The sequence below is a fragment of the Lissotriton vulgaris genome, chromosome 10 (genome assembly GCF_964263255.1).
Source record: "Lissotriton vulgaris chromosome 10, aLisVul1.2, whole genome shotgun sequence".
Taxonomy (NCBI): domain Eukaryota; kingdom Metazoa; phylum Chordata; class Amphibia; order Caudata; family Salamandridae; genus Lissotriton; species Lissotriton vulgaris.
In genome coordinates this window covers 318,730,613-318,751,058 of record NC_141698.1, presented here as the reverse complement: position 1 = coordinate 318,751,058, position 20,446 = coordinate 318,730,613, and the positions used below count along the sequence as shown (strand labels likewise).

The window sequence follows — 20,446 nt, the reverse complement described above, 5'->3', positions numbered from 1 at the left end:
ATGTTGTAGATAGGAAGTTGATATTCTTGCCTTCGATATTCCTGCGTTGATATTTCTGTAGGTCGATATTTTGTATGTCAATATTCTGTCAGTGATTCAACTTACCACTGCATGCGAAGACCTATCACATTCATAAACCACAGGATGGAATCCCATTTATGTCCATACATGTTGACAGTTGATGCATCCACAACCTTCACAAATGAAAAAACAGTTTACTTACTTTTTACCACTTTGTCAAGCAACTGCCTCCATTCTGAACATCACCAAATGCATGCCTAGTGAACTTTTTCTAATGGCTTCCATGACAGCCGCATGAGTCTCAGGACGACATGTCATACATGCATCTTTAGCGTACTCACTGTGGTAAATACAACCCCTTCCAGTTTGTGGATGCAAGTTTGGGGTGTCTGTGAATGCCTCTAGAGGCCTACATTAAAACTAAGGCAAACATACTGTGGAATACTGTCTAAGTTCCCTAAAGTAATAAACCAAATAATCTCCAGGAGGACTCATTCACAACACTTCTACTTTTGCTTTGAAAGTGTAAAAACTCAGGTAGTATCATAGCCAATGCTATTGAAAAAGGCCAAAGGACATAATATCTTCTATGATTGTTTTCACATCTTTAGTAATATAGAAGTATTACCTCTACGGGACCATCTAAGGAACTGAGTGGCCTGGTTTGCATTTTTTTTCTTTCTAGGAATACTCTTGTACAAGTAGGTGTGACCACTTTCTCCACACAATACAAAGGTGTAGTTCTCTTGAATAATTTGTTTACCCCACTGGAACTGTCCGACTATCTGAGCGGCTCAGTATACATTGTAGACTCTGTCTTGAAGTATTCTTGCTTGTAATGCTTACAGGATGCCTTATTGAAGGTCCCAAGATTGTACAGTTTCAAGGGAAGGTTAGTCAGGCAACTTTTGTTCTAATGAGAACTGAAGACTAACTACAGGTTGAAACATCGACATTCTCAACCTAAGTTGCTTTAAAACCATGTTATGATTCTTCAGGATAGGGTATCAGGATGTTGGTGGGTTTAAACTCCCTCTAGTTCATTGTTGTGTTTTTAACGCTTGCAAATCGACTCTTGTGTCTCAATCCATCCTTCGTGTTTTTTTTTTAACTTATCTGTGGCACTGTTCTCTTTGCATCGCTCTTTTAAAAACTGTATCCCCCTTTTAAAAACGGTATCGCCCTTTTAAAAAACTGTTTAACATTGAATTTGAATTTGACTGTTGTAATCCTGGGTATTACTGACCTGAGCAGTTGGGAATCAGGGTTATTCCAGCGAATGCGAGGGAGGGAACAGCTGACATCTCTAGCCGGACTGAGGTCTCGGTGCTTGTTGGCCATTTCTCCTCCTTGGGGACGACTAGAGTGGCCATTTTGGAGGTGCACACTCTAGTTTACCTCTCCTCCCCATGTATTTAGTCAGAGATTCTGCGCGTTTGCACGCAGCGGGCGCGCCGTTGGCGTGCCAAAGGCAAACCCATCTGCACCCGTCAGCATCCCAGAAGCGACCAGCACCTGCCGCTATGCTGATTTTATCAGGAAAGGGACTCCCAGTATCTTTTATAGCCCATCACAACTTTAGGGTTTGGCCCATACATCCATGTGTACCCCTCTTCATCCCTACACCCTTGGTCTCACTCAAACTAAATGCAGATCATATGACGTCTTCTTTAACACCAGGGACCAACCTTTAAGGGCGCTATCATGTTCCAGTCCACATTTTGTTGAGGGCTTAATCAACTCCCGCTCTCTTCCAAAACAGGCTGAGAATATTCATGAGCTACTGTGTGACAAATACTTTGATGCGTATTTTTAACAGAAATGTGGCTCTCAGACTCCTCTGGCCAGATGTTTGGACAGCTGTCCCCAAAGGCTTTTAGATCACGAGGAAACACCACAATATGGGCAGGGGAGGTGGGCTTGCAATTATTTACAAGTGTTACTCTCTGGCCCCTCTACCCCCAATGAACTGAGCTGGTGCAGAGATTTTGGGTGTCACTCTCTCCCTCTTAACAAACAATCTGTGTCAGGGGCACTTATCTATAGGCTTCATGGTCCCTCAGATGAGTTTATTTCTGACTTATGCAATGTCCTGGCCCCTTTAACTCATAAATATGTCCATTGGATGGTGTTGGAGAATTTTATCCTTCACATGGATTGTACAGAGGCATGAGAAAGCTCTCTGCTTTTGGATAATTTAGGGGTTATGGGCCTTGCCCAGTCTATCTCTGGCTCTACTCATCTGGCTGGTAATACTCTTTGGAAGTTGATTCTCCTATTCCTCTGGTTATGCCCGACCACTACTTGCTTAGGCTCAAATGGCAAAAGCTTCGGGACCCCCTGGCTAGGAACGGCAACTTATCCAGTATGGTAAGAGACTTCAAAAAAGTTCAACAGGATGTCCTGTGCTCCACAATAGCAGAAGATAAACCAAGTCTTTCCAGCAAAATTGACGAACACTTAAACCGGATTGATAGCTGGAATAAGACAGCGATTCTAGATTTTGCCCCAGGAAGGAGTTCCTTGTTCAGCAACACCGCCTTAAATTGCCCAGTGCTTGGTACTCTCAGGCGTTGAAAAACTTAAAGCTGGAGTGTAAACGCATAGAGGCAATGGAGAGTCATATATTGGCCAAAGGCAAACACAGACTACAAAGAAGTTCTCAAGAAGTATCATAAAGAGCTCAAATTAGCAAAAAAACATATTTTGGGGCTGGCAACTGCTCTAAGGATTTTCTTTTCATTGTTAAGTCTTTTACCTCGCCAGAGGCTGAGACTAACTACAAACCCGCCTCCCAGCAATGGTGTGAACAACTTGCCTGTACCTTCCATGACAAAATACCTTCAATTCAGACTAGCCTCCCGCCGCCTAGTGCTGACACTTGCTGGGTGGGCCATAGCACAGAGGAATTAATAGGCAAAGAGAGTCAGGAAGGTGGGTGACGCCTTTCCATCAGTGTCCATCTCCAGAAGCAAAGATTGCTTTTTGGACTCTCTTTCTTCTTCCATCTCAGTGGAAGACTCCCTTCTAGCCATAAGTTGCCTTAAATCAGGCTCGCCCTCTGATCCTGGTCCTTCCTTCATTTTACCATGGGGCAGAGGTTATAAATCCGCTGGTGCATCAAGTACTTACTACGTAACTTTCATCAGCTAAGATGCCCTTCCCTTGGAAACAGGCGAAAAATCTATCGCTTTAAATAAAAATCCCAGAAGTATCCAAATTACCCAACCAAATACAGATCTATCTCTCTCCTTCCAGCTCTATCAAAGGTACTTGAGAAACACGTCAACAAACAGATCTCCGAGTACTTAGAAAGCAACAATCTGGCTTCCAGCCCAACTATAGCACTGAATCAGCTATGCTGGAAGTATCTGATCAGTCTAGACAGTGGTGACAGAGCACTGCTGGTGTTACTCGACTTATCGGCAGCGCCCAACACCATCTCTCACTCCATTTTTCTAGATTGTCTACTTTCAGTGGGAATTAGAGGGTCGGCTTGACTGTGGCTTGCTTCATTTTTGGAGGAACAGGGACAAGAGGTTTGGTGTAACCCTTTTTTTAACGTTTTCCATAAGCTATGAGTAGGAGTACCGACCGCAGGGCTCAGCCCTAAGTCCAACGCTAGTTAATATCTATCTCACTCCCTTGGCCTCCCTGGTAGAATCCTTGGGTGCAAAAATTGTGTCTTATGAAGATGACACTCAAATGCTCTTTTCCTGGGGGAACGGAGAGGCTTTACCAGGGGAGAAAATTCATAAATGTCTTAATGCAACGTTCATTTGGCTATCCAGTAACCAACTTAAATGCAATGCATGGAATACTGCACTCCTCTTTTTTAGTTCAGAGGATGAGACACCATGGGAGACTTTCTGGCCGAAGAATGCCCCCCCTCTTTTCAAAATCAGGTGGTAAAAAAACTGGGCTTTGAATTTGATGTAACAAGAATGGTAACAGTTCCCAAAGTAATCAGGTATGCAGCCAGATTATGGTTGCAAGTCACAGCCCTAGTGGGCGACTATATATATATATAGATCTCCAATAAAGAGCCCTCTCGTGGGGCCCGTGAAGGACTGCAGCGCCACCCCCACAAGGAGTAACGCCCATTGATGAAGCATGACACTCGCAAGAGTGTGTGAGGGCACTAAGATCTAAAGGAGAAATTCCCCAGCTTCATCGATTCCCAACCTGACCACTTAGAGACATTTCCATTCCCTTTCACCCCCCTTTTTTTTCTTTTTTCTTCTTCTTTTTCCTCCTTTCTCATATATAGTCGCCCACTAGGGCTGTGACTTGCAACCATAATCCAGCTGCATACCTGATTACTTTGGGAACTGTTACCATTCTTGTTACGTTCGTGTACAACTGTCATCCTTGTGCCCCCTCGGAATCGCTGGAAGATGAGTTGTCCGATGGAACTCTGTCGACTAAAAAATCACGTAAATCGTCTGCTCAACTTTCTTCTCCCTCAGATTCTGTCTCGGTCTCTGATCCTGCCTCAGACCTGTCCTCCATAACCCGAATTAGCGCCTGGGCACCAATAATCCACTGAGATGCCATCTCAGCTACTGGCTACAACTTTCCTTCTAAAACACTGTTTTATGTAGAATGCAGAATTGTTATTCTAGAACAGTGGATGGGTGTGTACGTGTGAGATGTGTGCAACTGTAAATAAATACAAAGTCAACTTACCTAATCTTCTCTCCAAAGACTTTAGAAAAAACATTAAAAAAACACAGTATTACTTCACCTTGCCACATACCCAATATCATAGCATACTTTTAACGTGACATATGCAAAACTTTATTGTTAGGGGTGCTGCTGGGCATTTGCAAGTATAAAAGTAATTCCCCAAAGCTACAAAACAACCTTTGATCTCAAGAAGCACACATTCACATAGCAGGCCCTGTAACGTTATGTGCATGCTTGTTCCTCGTGAAACTCACAGTGGTATAACTAGGGTCAATGGAATTATGTGGCATGAGGGAGCGAAATATGCAACAGATTTTACTAAATTATGTTAGTGAAGCTTTTAAAGCACACTTATACCCTAGGGTGTCCTGGCGCTGAACACTACCTAACTGGTTTACAGACAAAGATGATTATTTGGAGAACAGCCATGTTTTCAGCCCTTTCCTGAAAGAAAGGAGCTCGGTGGTGCATTTAAGGAAGTTGTCAGGCAAGAATGTTGAGTTTGAGTGGGATTAAATTTGCCAGAAAGAAATAATTTCTGTGAATGATGATCTTAAGAATGCTCCTTGTTTACAAGTGTATATACTTGGTGAGTAGACGTGCATAATAACAGATGCTAGTGCCAAGTGAGTTGGAGTAATGTTCGTTCAAAAAAAGGTGTAGAGTTGAGTATTTGATTGCTTGTACCTCTTAGCGCCTAAAGGGATCTGAGTTTAATTACTTAGTTATTGAAAAGGAGGTGTTAGTAATCTATTGGGCGCTGTGAAAATTCACAAATCTGGTATATGAAATGAAACTTAAGTTACTGTTGGATCACAAGTCTTTGAAAGAGGTTTTTCAAAAAACGTTTGAATACCATCTCTTCAAGAATTAGGAGATGGGTCATTTTTCTACAATAATATTGTTTCTCTTTTAAATATATTCCTGGGGTAAACAATTGGTTGGCAGATTGTTTATCGTGTTTGGTGGATTTGGATGAGGTTGAGGAAAATCTAGGCACATTTTTGGATGATGAGTTGAGTGTATGTGAAGTCATTTTGGGAACCATAAGAGAAGATGAGTGGAAGGCTGAAGTAGACAAGGGTCAGTTGATCCCTAGGATGGCTGAGTTTTCATTAGCAGAAAAATGTAAATTACTAGGTAAGCCTTGGTCCATGATTACAGACAAATTATCTGTGGTAAATAAAATGCTCACTCGAGGAACAAAACTTGTGCCACTAGTTAGTTTGCTTGGTAAATTGCTTAACTATGAACTTTAAGGGTATTGGTAAAAATAAAGAAAAGTTAAGGGTACATTTTTGGTGGCCAGGCATGGAAACAGAAGTGGAAAAACTTGTGAGAAATTGTATACAATGCAGAGTGAGCAATTACATTTTGAGAAATATACAAATACCTATGGTGAGTAAAGAGCTTCCGAAATTCCCATGGGATAAGGTTGCTGTTGATATTATGGGACCATTACACAGTGATATTACACAGGGACTGCTACACTCCATGGGCCATATGTATCAACACATTTCCACATAGACACAGAATGGGCAAAACACTTTGATACATCTGGCCCCATATCTCGTAGTGATAATAGATTAAAATTCTAGATGGACAAAAATTACAAGAGCTAAAGATGTTTCCACCACAATTGTGATAAAATATTTGGAGAAATATTCAAGAGGGAGTGTTACCCCAATTCCATTTTAACTGACAATGGTCCCCAGTTCTTTTGTAGTGAAATAGATAATTATTTAAAGGATTGTGATATTCTCTGTAGGAAGGGGGAGGCTCTAGTTGGCGCAGTGCAACACTAGCGACAAGCAGGGACTCTCTCTTCCTCGTCAGGGCTGAGGGTTACCTTCCAGACAACCTCTGCTTACCCTCTAGGTAGTGTGGCTTAAGCAGTCGTAGGCTAATCTTTGGGGCACATAGGGTTAAACACTTGCAATAGTACACCTTTACAACCAACCCACCACACAACGAGACCAGACTGTATTCCGTAAAAATATATATCTTTATATAGATTTTAAGCAGGCTTGTGAATACAGTCAACGTACTTTATGATAACGGTTGCAAGATTACTCAGTTCAGGTTACCACAGTTCTTATGCAGTTCTTTTGAGGCCCGTAGGCCGGTGTTAACCAAAGTTCTTGTGGAGCCGGCGGCGTCCAGGGGATCTGTCCCACGTCGCGTTGCCTTCCCGGGGTCGCTGATCGTTGCGGCTCTTCAGCCGAGCAGGTCACGGGTCATCCGGGGCAGCGGTGTTCTGTGGCGGCAGGGTCCTTTCCTTGTCGTCCGCTCCGACCCTGGAGGCGGCGGCTGTGTGGCGGTGGCAAGTGGCAGTACGGTCCCCAAGTGCAGGACGTACCCAGCCAAGTGCCGGTGCAGCTGTGGGCTCACAGCTGGGCTGTCGGGCAGGCTACCGACCTTGCGGATTCTCACAGGGCAACTGTCCGTCTTTGCAGGTGAGTGGCTGCTCGTTATGCAGTCACCTCGAGAGCTCGGACCGGACGGGTCCTCCTTCGCTTTGCTCTCGGGCTCCCGGTGCAGTTGCGGTCACGGTGTTCGGGCCAGCGGCGGCTGGTCCTTACTTTGCTCTCGCTGTTGCTTTGGGCCCCGGTCACGGTGGTCAGGTGGATGTCGTTGCCTTGGAGGAGATTCCTCCGTCGGTGCTGCGGCGATGGTTAGCACCCGCAGTCGCTTTCTTCCAAGGGGGTAGCGTCCACTGGTCCTGGGACACTGGTCAGGGGGCAAGTTCAGTTGCAAGCCCTTGGAGATCTCTTTGCAGAGTTTGGCACAAAGTAAGGCAAAAGTCTTCTCGTAGTCTTTTTCTTCTTCCTCTCCTTCAGCAGCAAGGCACCAGACACAGGCAAGAGTCAGCACCCTTCCTTGTCTCTCACGGTCCTTCTCGTAGGGCAGAGTCCTTCTGTGGCCCAAACAGGATCTAATTTTCAAGGAGCAGGGCTCCTTCTTTTATAGGCCAATTCTTTTGTTCTCGCAGGCCAGGGGGGCCTTTGCATAGCCACTCTCAGTCTTTGAGTACCCCGGTGGGTGTACTCCGGCTTCTGCTTTCAGTGTGAGGGGCAGGCGCATCAGACGCCCCACAGGAGGTGGAGCCAGCATTGTCCGGACAGGGGTGGCCAGAGTACCTTGTTGATGGGGGCTTCGCCCTTCCTGGGCCAGGCGTCGGCAGAGTCATCCGCCGCTCCCCAGGAGGGTGGAGCCAGCATTGTGGTGGTCGAGCACAGCTACAGTTCGAGTCAAGAGGCAATCCTACCTCCCACTAAGGTGTAATCTGAGCATTCACCACCTGTCATCCCTCCAGCCCTGTAACTCACACATCCCAGACAGTCAGATACACATATCAGCAGAGGCGGGCTGAAATGGTTAAGCAAGCAAATGCTAACTTTCTAAAAGTAGCATTTGCAAACCCAGGATACTAAAATAAACTTGACTACAAGAAATATTTTATCATCCTGAGTTCAGGCATACTAAACATGACTCGCTACCATGCTCCTTGAGCCTGCGGGGATCATAGGGTGTAATAACCCTCGCAGCTCAGTCTGGCCTAATGGAGCAGGTAGCCTTCAATAGTGAAATACGGTCTTGGTTGTAAGTCACTACTAGGACATGCCACGCACATCAGGACTTGTCCTACCTTACACCTACAACGCACCCTGCCCGCAGGCCTACCATAGGGGTGACTAACATGTAGTCAAGGGAAGGGTTGGTGCTGGCAAGTGGGGACACTTGCCCAGCTAGCGTGACAGTACGAGACCGCACGCGGGTTCTGCGGTCGCAGTTCCCAGACACATCTTTACGGCTGCTTCGGTGGGTGGCGCACCCAGCGCTGCAGGCCCACCAGCAGTATTGGCATCTACAAGCCCCGGCACTCTCTCGTGCACTTCACTAGGGACTAACAGTAAATCCAAAGAACCAATCATGGATACCAATCGCATGTACAATTTACAGTAGGGAGCACTTGCACTGCGGCACGGATCAGCTGTGGCGCAGTGCCCTGAGTATCGGAAAACCAGCAAAACATCGGAGGCACATCAGCAAAAAGTGGAAGGGAGACTCACGCCAAGGTGCCAGGTCTAACATGTGTCCCCTCCAGCTGAAATGTGGGGGGAACTACCCTTCCCCAGGGAGTTCCACATCACTAAGGCGGAAAAATCTGGACAGACCGTCAGCGTTGGCGTGATCGGTGCCAGGGCGGTGTTCCACCGTAAAGTCCATACTCTGTAGAGAAATGGACCACCTCAACAGTTTCGGGTTCTCACCCCTCATTTGCATCAACCATCTGAGGGGCCTGTGGTCCGTCTGAACTCGGAAGTGAGACCCAAACAAGTAGGGTCTTAGCTTCTTCAGGGCCCAGACCACAGCAAATGCTTCACGCTCTATTGCACTCCACCTACTTTCCCGTGGAAGTAACCTCCGACTTATGAAGGCTACGGGTTGGTCAAAGCCCTCCTCAGTCATCTGTGAAAGAACAGCCCCTACACCATGCTCTGAAGCGTCTGTTTGCACTATGAATTCCTTGGAGAAATCAGGAGCCAGGAGCACGGGCGCCGTGCACATGGCAGTCTTCAGGGTGTCAAAAAGCCTTCTGACAGGTGTCAGTCCAAATCACATTCCTGGGCTGCTTCTTCGAAGTCAGCTCTGTCAAGGGGGTCACGATCGTGCCATAGCCCTTGACAAACCTCCTGTAATACCCAGTGAGCCCCAGGAAGGCTCTCACTGCAGTCTGGGTCTTGGGGGGTTCCCAAGCCAGGATGGTTTCGATCTTGGGCTGCAAGGGGGCTACCTTGCCACTCCCAACTTGGTGTCCCAAGTACACCACTGAACCCTGCCCAATCTGGCACTTGCTTGCCTTGATTGTGAGGCCTGCTCTGCGCAGGGCCATCAACACTTCCCAGAGGTGTCGCAGGTGTTCGGGCCAGGTGCCGCTGAACACCGCCATGTCATCCAGGTAGGCGGCACTGAACTCGTCCAGTCCAGCCAACACCTGGTTGACCAATCTCTGAAAGGTGGCAGGGGCATTCTTCATTCCAAATGGCATAACCCGGAACTGGAAATGCCCATCTGGGGTAGAGAATGCCGACCTCTCCTTTGCCCCATCGGTCAAGGCGATCTGCCAGTACCCAGACGTTAAATCAAACGTGCTGAGGAACCGGGCAGCCCCTAGCCGATCAATGAGCTCGTCAGCTCTGGGGATGGGGTGCGCGTCAGTCTTCGTGACTGAATTGAGTCCTCTGTAGTCCACACAGAACCGGAGTTCGGGTGTGGCTCCCGGCGCAGCAGCCTTGGGAACCAAGACCACGGGGCTGGACCAAGGACTGCTGGAAGACTCAACCACCCCGAGGGCAAGCATCTTGGAGACCTCCTCCTTGATGCAGGCCCGGACCCTGTCAGTCACCCTGTAAGCCTTGTGCTTCACAGGTAAGCTGTCTCCAGTGTCCACATCATGGACGCACCAATCTGTGACACTCGGAACCAGGGAAAACAGGTCTGGAAACTGCCCCAGCAACTGGCGGCAGTCCTCCTGTTGTTCGGCGGTCAGGGAGGGTGAGAGGTTAACTCCATCCACTGACCCATCCTTCTCACAGGCCACCAAGAGGTCAGGAAGAGGCTCCGACTCCTCCTCCATTCCGTCATCGGTTGCCAACAACATGCCCACTTCGGACCTTCGCAAGTGGGGCTTGAGGCGGTTGACATGTAGGACCCGCAAAGGGTTCCTGGGCGTCTTCATGTCCACCAAGTATGTCACGGGGCTCTTGCGCTCCACAACCTCAAATGGGCCTGTCCACTTATCTTGAAGGGCACAGGGCTCCACTGGGGCCAGGACATACACCTCTTGTCCAGGCTGAAGCTCGACCAGAGTGGCATTCTGATCGTACCACCGCTTCATTTCCTCCTGGCTCGCTTCCAGATTTGCCTCGGCAAGTTGTCTGAAGCGTCTGGTCTGGTTTCTGAAGGCCAGCATGTAGCTATATACATTCTGGGGAGGTTTCCTGGGAGATTGCTCCCAGCCTTCCTTTACCAAACTCAGTGGTCCTCTCACGGGGTGACCGTTGTTGGTTTCCACCGGCCCAGACACTGCAGGAACGACGTATGCCCAACCCACTACCCCGACTCTAATGCGACTCATGAAATAAACACCATAAGAAGACACTCGAGTCTAGGATAGGGGGCCGGAAAGGAATTCAAAGGGAAGGGACGTCAAAATGCTTCACCCCAAGCTGGACTGGACTACGATATCCAACTTCCACCTCCACGCCTCTATGTCTAGAAATACAAGATACACAGAATCAGTATTTCTCCTATTTCTCTTTGTACCCTCCCTTTCACCCCTGTCTCATAACCACACTCCACCATACACAACCCACAATCTCCTTACTTGTGGATAACACAGGATCTGCTTTCGGGAGGTCTCTGCAGCAAGGAGAGTGAAACTCCGAAGTAGAAGGGAGTTTCCAATTCCAGAAGGGGTTAATGAAAGGGAGAGTGCACTCGGGAAACAAATGCACTAATCAGGGCTTCTAGGGGGAAAAAGCCATGTCCATAGGCATAAAAAACCCCCAAAACAATGTCCAAAAGCGTCTTTCCTTACGCCGACAGATAAAAGTTCTCAACAACAAGTAAACACTCTTCCGTGATCGGCAGCGTCTGCAGCTCCGCTCAGCGCGGCAGAAAACGCCCAAGCGGCACACAAAGAGGCGGATTGCCTACACAAGATACGGACGCCGAGTGCGCTGCTTCCGTGTAGAAACCGAAGGCACCGGTAAGAGTTACTTCTTAGCGCGAACACACGCTTCTTCTTCTGCTTGTAGCCGAGTAAACCGGAGCCCCGGTGTACCTCGGCTATTCCAGACCAAAGTATACAAATCACGAGCTCCAAGGAGCAAGGTGCCAACAAAAGGGAAAGGAAGTAAGGCTGATTAACGTAACGAGGGGAGGGAGGGGAAGGGTAAGGAAATGAGGCTAACCAAAACAGGATCCAATAACCCAGGGAACACGAGCCCGTGAACCCCAGACAAGCTATAGCTCAGGAACAACAACCCAGCACCTGGAACCCAAAATTAAAGATACCAAGCACTGAGGGAGAGGAGGGCGGGGCTTATATTCCCCCCAGGGCTGATCATGTGATGGTGGAGCATGGCCATGGAGGACAGACTGGCCCTAATTCCTAACAACCGTACAGTAGTTCAAAGGGGCTGAACCCTAGGGACTTCTGTGGCACCTCGCGATATGCAAAGAGCAGGCATGGTAAGAGGACGTCCCACTTACGCCTCATCGGACCTTCCAGGCCCATGATCATGCCTTTCAGGGTTCGGTTGAATCTTTCAACCAACCCGTTACCTTGGGGATGGTAGGGTGTGGTGAACTTATACGTTACGCCACACTCCTGCCAAAGGGACTTCATATACTTCGATATGAAATTGGTCCCCCTGTCGCTCACCACCTCTAGAGGGAATCCTACTCGAGAGAAAATTCCCATCAGTGCACGCCCCACCACGGGAGCCGTCACTGTCCTCAGAGGGATGGCTTCAGGGTACCGGGTGGCATGGTCCACCAAGACCAGGATGAACCTGTTGCCCATGGCTGTCTTGGGGTCCAGAGGCCCAACGATGTCAATACCCACTCGCTGGAATGGCGTACCGACCACAGGGAAGGGTTGGAGGGGAGCCTTGTTCTTCCCTCCCGTCTTCCCACTTGCCTGGCAAGTCGGACAGGTTCTGCAATAAGCATCTGAACTCTTGTGCATTTGGGGCCAGTAAAAGTGGGTGACAAGCCTGTCATAGGTCTTGTCCATCCCCAAATGTCCTGCTAAAGGCACATCATGAGCCAGACCCAGTAGGAAGGCTCTGAACTTCTGGGGTACCACCAGCACACGGGCTGACCCAGGTTCAGCAGCCTTAGGCTCGGAATACAGGAGGTCGTTCTCCCAGTAAACATAATGTGTTTTGGCCTGAACACCATTGGCCTGGTCTGCAGCCTGCTGTCGCATACCCACGAGAGAAGGGCATTCTTTCTGCTCCTTGCAGAATTCCTCCCTGGAGGGTCCTCCTTCTTGCTGCCAATGGGTCAGCTCAGGCAGGTCCCCCAGTTCGGCGATCTGTTCCCCTGTAGGCTCCAGGGCATCCCCCTCAAGGTCTGCTTCCTCCTGGACCGTGGGAACTTCAGGAGCCGGTTTCCCGCGCCCCCTGCGCCTTCTCCCTAAGGCAGGTTCCTGGGCCTCTCCTTCAGGCCCCAGGACCTCTCGATCACCCCTACTGGCTGCCATCGACCGGGTGGTCACGCACGCCCAGTCAGGCAGACCCACCATCCGCAGGTGAGTCGTCTTCTCCACCTTTTCCCAAGGGGAGTGCTCCAAGTCATTCCCTAGCAAACAGTCAACAGGCATGGTTTTTCTTACACAGACCTGCAGAGTACCAGAGACCCCCCCCCCCACTCGAAGGGAACTTGAGCCATCGGACACTGACTCTCTGAATTATCAGCGTTGATAACCCTACAGTAGGCATGGGGTACAACCTGCTCTTGAGACACCAGGTGCTGCCTCACTGCAGTCACACTGGCTCCTGTGTCTCTAAGAGCCTCAGCTTCCTTACCATTGATGATCACCACCTGCCCATATTTCTTAGTGTTAGAGGGCAGGTAGTTCGTAGGGATCATCTCACTGTCTCCTAGCGAGACCAGGGTCATGTGAACGGGATCTCCACCCCCCGGGACCATCATTTCTTCTCCCAGGTGAACGCTAGTCACTTGTCGGGGCGGAGCACCAGTGGGTGCGGGTTTTCCAAACAGGCGACACTTGGGGTCACTGGATATGTGCCCAGGCTTGCCACATTTGAAACAATTGAAGGGCCCCTTTGGAACAGGTTTACCTGTCGGGCCCCATTCTGCTTCGGAGGTGGGGGAGGCTGAGAACCCTGCTGCGGGCTCCCCTGGGAACTACTTTGGGGGCCTTTCTGGAACCCTTTCTGTTTTCCCCCTTTGTCCCCCCCACTCTTCTGCTGGGGACCCTGCCCACTCTTGGCGGAGTCTCCCACGGGACCCTTGTGGACCCTGGTGCTGAGCCAGCGGTCCGCCTCCTCAGCAAGCTTCCTCGGGTTGGACAGCTTGCTATCGATCAGGTGTTGGCGTAACTCAGGAAAACAGTGATCAGACAAGTGCTCCCATGCAATTAAATCAAAGAGACCTTGAAAATCATTAACTTTGTTACCTTTCACCCAACCATCCAGTGCTCTGCAAAAGTAAGTCACATACTCCACATACGTATTCCCAGGCCGCTTAGTACATCCCCTAAACTTCTGTCGATACATTTCAGGGGTAAGCCCGTACCTGTTCATTAAAGCTTCTTTCATGTGGGCATAGGATCTCTGATTTTCAACGGGCAAATCTAGCAAGGTATCTCTCCCTTCGCTAAGGAACCTTCCCCACAGCCCCGCTCCCCAATCCTTGTCAGGGACCCGGTGGGAGGACATGGCTACCTCGTATGCCCTAAACCACTGTCCTATGTCATCCCCCTTAAAGAACTCCTTAACTACGTCCTTCGGGATGTGCACTCTTGACTCTACCTGCACTGGCGATGCGCTGCCACCAGAGGGAGGACGATCCAAGTCTCTCTCCTTGAGACTTATCTCCCTCATTTTTACTTCATAATCCATCTGGTGCTTTCGCTCTTCCAGCGCCATTCTTTTCGTTTCAAGCTTCAGCTGGATTTTCAATTCTGCCAGCTTTCTTTCGTGATTCCTCGTTTCCTTCCTGTCCGCCAGCTCCTCTGGCGACAGGCCTTTATCAAAGCTGTGCTCGCTGTCTTGCCTCTCGAGATCGATCAGATCCCCAAGTGCATTCTGCTCCTCCGTCGCATTCTGCTCGGCGAGGACATCTTGCTCCTCTGGGGTTTTCCGGGACTCTATCCAGGCTTTCAGAGCCTTGGAGAGCTGGGTCTTGTTTTTGCAGCCAGCGTGCGGGACCTTGAGTTTCTTGCAAAAGAACTTCAGTTCGTCCCTGGAATATTTATCCACTTTGGTGGGGTCCCACTCTACCTCCAACACCTCGGAGGTCGTGGACTCTGCTCCGTCCAGGCTCTTTGTGCCCGGCATGGTTTCTGCACTCGGAATCTTCTTTCGGCAAAATTCAAAACGCAAAGTCTGTGGCTAAGTAACTGGACCGTAATCCTTGTGTAGTGGTCAGAAGCTCAGGTATAGATATCGCAAGTGTAAATTCGAAATCCTCACCGCTGCGTCCAATGTAGGAAGGGGGAGGCTCTAGTTGGCGCAGTGCAACACTAGCGACAAGCAGGGACTCTCTCTTCCTCGTCAGGGCTGAGGGTTACCTTCCAGACAACCTCTGCTTACCCTCTAGGTAGTGTGGCTTAAGCAGTCGTAGGCTAATCTTTGGGGCACATAGGGTTAAACACTTGCAATAGTACACCTTTACAACCAACCCACCACACAACGAGACCAGACTGTATTCCGTAAAAATATATATCTTTATATAGATTTTAAGCAGGCTTGTGAATACAGTCAACGTACCTTATGATAACGGTTGCAAGATTACTCAGTTCAGGTTACCACAGTTCTTATGCAGTTCTTTTGAGGCCCGTAGGCCGGTGTTAACCAAAGTTCTTGTGGAGCCGGCGGCGTCCAGGGGATCTGTCCCACGTCGCGTTGCCTTCCCGGGGTCGCTGATCGTTGCGGCTCTTCAGCCGAGCAGGTCACGGGTCATCCGGGGCAGCGGTGTTCTGTGGCGGCAGGGTCCTTTCCTTGTCGTCCGCTCCGACCCTGGAGGCGGCGGCTGTGTGGCGGTGGCAAGTGGCAGTACGGTCCCCAAGTGCAGGACGTACCCAGCCAAGTGCCGGTGCAGCTGTGGGCTCACAGCTGGGCTGTCGGGCAGGCTACCGACCTTGCGGATTCTCACAGGGCAACTGTCCGTCTTTGCAGGTGAGTGGCTGCTCGTTATGCAGTCACCTCGAGAGCTCGGACCGGACGGGTCCTCCTTCGCTTTGCTCTCGGGCTCCCGGTGCAGTTGCGGTCACGGTGTTCGGGCCAGCGGCGGCTGGTCCTTACTTTGCTCTCGCTGTTGCTTTGGGCCCCGGTCACGGTGGTCAGGTGGATGTCGTTGCCTTGGAGGAGATTCCTCCGTCGGTGCTGCGGCGATGGTCAGCACCCGCAGTCGCTTTCTTCCAAGGGGGTAGCGTCCACTGGTCCTGGGACGCTGGTCAGGGGGCAAGTTCAGTTGCAAGCCCTTGGAGATCTCTTTGCAGAGTTTGGCACAAAGTAAAGCAAAAGTCTTCTCGTAGTCTTTTTCTTCTTCCTCTCCTTCAGCAGCAAGGCACCAGACACAGGCAAGAGTCAGCACCCTTCCTTGTCTCTCACGGTCCTTCTCGTAGGGCAGAGTCCTTCTGTGGCCCAAACAGGATCTAATTTTCAAGGAGCAGGGCTCCTTCTTTTATAGGCCAATTCTTTTGTTCTCGCAGGCCAGGGGGGCCTTTGCATAGCCACTCTCAGTCTTTGAGTACCCCGGTGGGTGTACTCCGGCTTCTGCTTTCAGTGTGAGGGGCAGGCGCATCAGACGCCCCACAGGAGGTGGAGCCAGCATTGTCCGGACAGGGGTGGCCAGAGTACCTTGTTGATGGGGGCTTCGCCCTTCCTGGGCCAGGCGTCGGCAGAGTCATCCGCCGCTCCCCAGGAGGGTGGAGCCAGCATTGTGGTGGTCGAGCACAGCTACAGTTCGAGTCAAGAGGCAATCCTACCTCCCACTAAGGTGTAATCTGCGCATTCACCACCTGTCATCCCTCCAGCCCTGTCACTCACACATCCCAGACAGTCAGATACACATATCAGCAGAGGCGGGCTGAAATGGTTAAGCAAGCAAATGCTAACTTTCTAAAAGTAGCATTTGCAAACCCAGGATACTAAAATAAACTTGACTACAAGAAATATTTTATCATCCTGAGTTCAGGCATACTAAACATGACTCGCTACCATGCTCCTTGAGCCTGCGGGGATCATAGGGTGTAATAACCCTCGCAGCTCAGTCTGGCCTAATGGAGCAGGTAGCCTTCAATAGTGAAATACGGTCTTGGTTGTAAGTCACTACTAGGACATGCCACGCACATCAGGGCTTGTCCTACCTTACACCTACAACGCACCCTGCCCGCAGGCCTACCATAGGGGTGACTAACATGTAGTCAAGGGAAGGGTCGGTGCTGGCAAGTGGGGACACTTGCCCAGCTAGCGTGACAGTACGAGACGGCACGCGGGTTCTGCGGTCGCAGTTCCCAGACACATCTTTACGGCTGCTTCGGTGGGTGGCGCAACCAGCGCTGCAGGCCCACCAGCAGTATTGGCATCTACAAGCCCCGGCACTCTCTCGTGCACTTTACTAGGGACTAACAGTAAATCCAAAGAACCAATCATGGATACCAATCGCATGTACAATTTACAGTAGGGAGCACTTGCACTGCGGCACGGATCAGCCGTGGCGCAGTGCCCTGAGTATCGGAAAACCAGCAAAACATCGGAGGCACATCAGCAAAAAGTGGAAGGGAGACTCACGCCAAGGTGCCAGGTCTAAGATTCTCCATAAAGGAAGTTCTGTATATCACCCAGTAACAAATGGTGCTGTCAAGAGGATTGAGAAAACCTTAAAGGAGAGCAACAATTTGAGTTGGAGGATAGTCCTACAGGACAGAATGAGAGCATATCGAATGTACCTTCATACTACTTCTGAAAAAACACAATTTGAACTTTTTAAAGAAAGACTGGCAAATTCTTAGTAGTGGCCAGGGCGGTCGAGATGGGTTAAATGCTTGAAGTACAATGTAATTGGTGACTGGAAATGTAAAGAACTAAGACACATAGGGGGTCATTAGGATGGCGGGCGGACTTAGACCGCCCGCCATCCTATCGGAGTTTGGGACCGCCCGCCATAAGGGCGTCCACCAGCCTGGCGGGCGGATTGCCCCCGCCAGGCTGGTGGTGGCTACCACCAGCCTGGCGAGGGCAATCCACCCGCCATCCTAATGGGCCCCTAAGAGTCCAGGAAATAATATTTTGATTGAAGGAAATGTGTAGCTTATAATCAAGTTGCCCTGAGGGATGTGGTAAAGATAAGAGCAATAGTGGGGTGTCAACGATGGTCCAAGTACTCAGGAAAGAAGAAAGTGATGACATTGTTCAAGCATGCCATTAATACAGGTGATGGAAGGACTGGAACAAGAGTTGAGTTGTGTTCCTTCAGCCTCAGTGTGTCATTGTTAATCATCAGAATGGGTGTGCTCATTCTGCTAATAATGAATCTGCTGCATTCATAGGGAATTACATCAGAGTTCCACAAGAGAAAGAAGTGTAAGAATACGGAAAATGCCAATGCACATGGTGGATTGTCTGTGTAACTTGTAAGTTTCTATTTCTTTGGTGAGTTAGGCTGTGTTATATGTAAAGTGAGTTTTATAGTTTATCTTCTTTTCTAAAAGGGGAAGAAGTGTAGTATGACATAGGGATGTTCTGTCATAGAACCTTAGCACGGTGGGTATTCTACTCTGTGCTTAAGGGAATATGGGGATTCTACAAGTGACAATAATATTTTAATAATAATACTAATAATAATGTTATTTGTACAGTGCATAGCTACTTTGCATCAAAGTGTCCCAGCACTAGATAAAGTGACCCATATCTCCACAAAAAGACTATAGATGAAACCTGGCACATTATGCTAACCTAAACAGCCAAGTCTTTAACTTTTTGTGGCACAGTAGTTCTGAAGGTTCCTGTCTAAGTAGCAAAGACAGGGTGTTCCATCGTAACCTTCTAGTAGGTACATAGGGCTTATAGAAGGGGTGCAAGTAGCCGGGCCATTGTTCCAGAGGATGTTCTGACAGTAACACATAGCTTTAAAAGTAAGTCATTTCTCAAGTGGCAGCAAGTGCAAGTTTGAGAGAAGAGATCCCAAAGAAGACCGCTTAGGGAGATTCAATAGCAGGCAAACTGCAGCAGTTTTACATGCTAAAGTTTCATTAACCGAGACCGCGTTATTCTCAGATAAAGGGCATTACAGTAGTCTAGGCTTAAAATGATCAAGGAGTGAACTACTGTCTTTCTGGCAACCTCAGAGAGGAGTCCAAGAATCTTGCTAAGGGATTTTAAGATCCCAAAGCACTTGCCTACAAGAGCTGTGATCTGAATATCAAAGGAAAGTTGGTATCGAACCAGGTGCAGAGGTTCTTGTCTTTCAGCTTGGACAGAGGCAGAGAGCCAGGCATGTCTGGCAAACATGCAGAGGACCAGATAGATGGCTGGTTACCCAAGATAAGGACTTTTTCCAGCATTTAGCTTGAGACAACTAAGGTCCATCCACTGTCTTACCTTTGTCAAACAGGCCCTTAACAGTGCAGCAGTGTCAGTTCCATTCTGTGACAGACTGATAATCAATTGTGTGTCATTGGTTGACTTAAAAGTGCCTGATGGATGAGGTGCAATAATGACCTGCTTAAGCATAACCCCCTGAGGTTGTCTGTTATTTTGTTTGTGGTGAACACCACACACATCAGCAGATGCATTATCTATACTACTATTATAAAGAGAGAACAGAAACCTTTTGGCAAGGTAAACTCGGGAACCACAGCGCCAATCCACACACCCAATACATTGTTGGAATCCTCAGGGTGTGTAGATGGACATAGGCGACATAAAATAAAAATAAAACGTAAATAAAAAAATTTAAATTTAAAAACAAAGTAGTCCCCTAAAACTAGCGCCGGCCGCAACGTAGCGCTGACCGCGACCTAGACGTGCGTGATGACGACAGGCGGGGAGGAGCGGTGACGAGCGGCGAGTAGTGGCGGTGAAGTCCGGAGCGGGCGGCTCAGGTAAGGCAAAGGCGGGAGGCGGGCGGAAGGCGTGAGGCGGGCGGTCTGGGCCATGCCGGGGCGGGTGGGGGCGGCGAGGTGGGAGGGAGGCGGTCTGGGCAATGTCGGGGCGGGCGGGGGCCCGGGCGGGAGTGCACAGAAGCATAAAATGCTGCCCCCAGCCCCCTTCTGCCCCGGGCAACGCCGGGGCGGGCTGCTAGTATTTAATAAAAGCATTAGTAAATACAGTATTTGAATTGTGCAGCAGGTTGTTCATATGATCTTACTGAGAGAATTATTGAGATTTTGCCACTAAAATGTTGTGCTACCTGTACAGTAGAGATGAATAGCTTGTAACTGGCAAAGATGTTGATGGCTTTTTGAAAACAGGCATGATTTATTTACATGAGAGACGTATTGCAAGGATTGAATTGGAATCCTTATACTAGGATCATTTTAAGTTACCTCATAATGCGAAGTAGAACCTGATGGAGAATTATGAGAATTACATGAAAAGCAAGAGGTTGAAATAAAAAAGTGTTAGCATATATTCCAACTATTGTGGCAGAGTACAGAGAAACATACATTGTTTTCGTGAGTAGCTGCCATGAGAGAATTCCAAGCGCTAGGGCTTGGATGAATAAATTGGCCCGGTCATCACAAGTATGAGGAATAACTATGACTAAACCCAAACACTGTTTAAAATGCTCATGTGAACCTGACATTAGAACATATGATCCCTTTTCTTTTGTTGTGGCATTGGTATATTAGACAATTCTCTAGTTTCCTTGTCCCATTATCCAAGTTATGGGATAAAGATATGTAGGGAAGGAACGTTACCACTGTAGCCTTCCTGGATGCTGACTCACTATGCAGATTTCCATATGT

The 20,446-nt window shown here is 49.0% G+C and overlaps 1 protein-coding gene across 1 annotated transcript in view; it reads left to right on the top strand.

Annotated features, from left to right (window-relative positions):
* The window catches only part of CYP8B1 (cytochrome P450 family 8 subfamily B member 1), a 61,808-nt gene that overhangs the window by 35,430 nt on the left and 5,932 nt on the right, over positions 1-20,446 (top strand). The window lies entirely within an intron of this gene.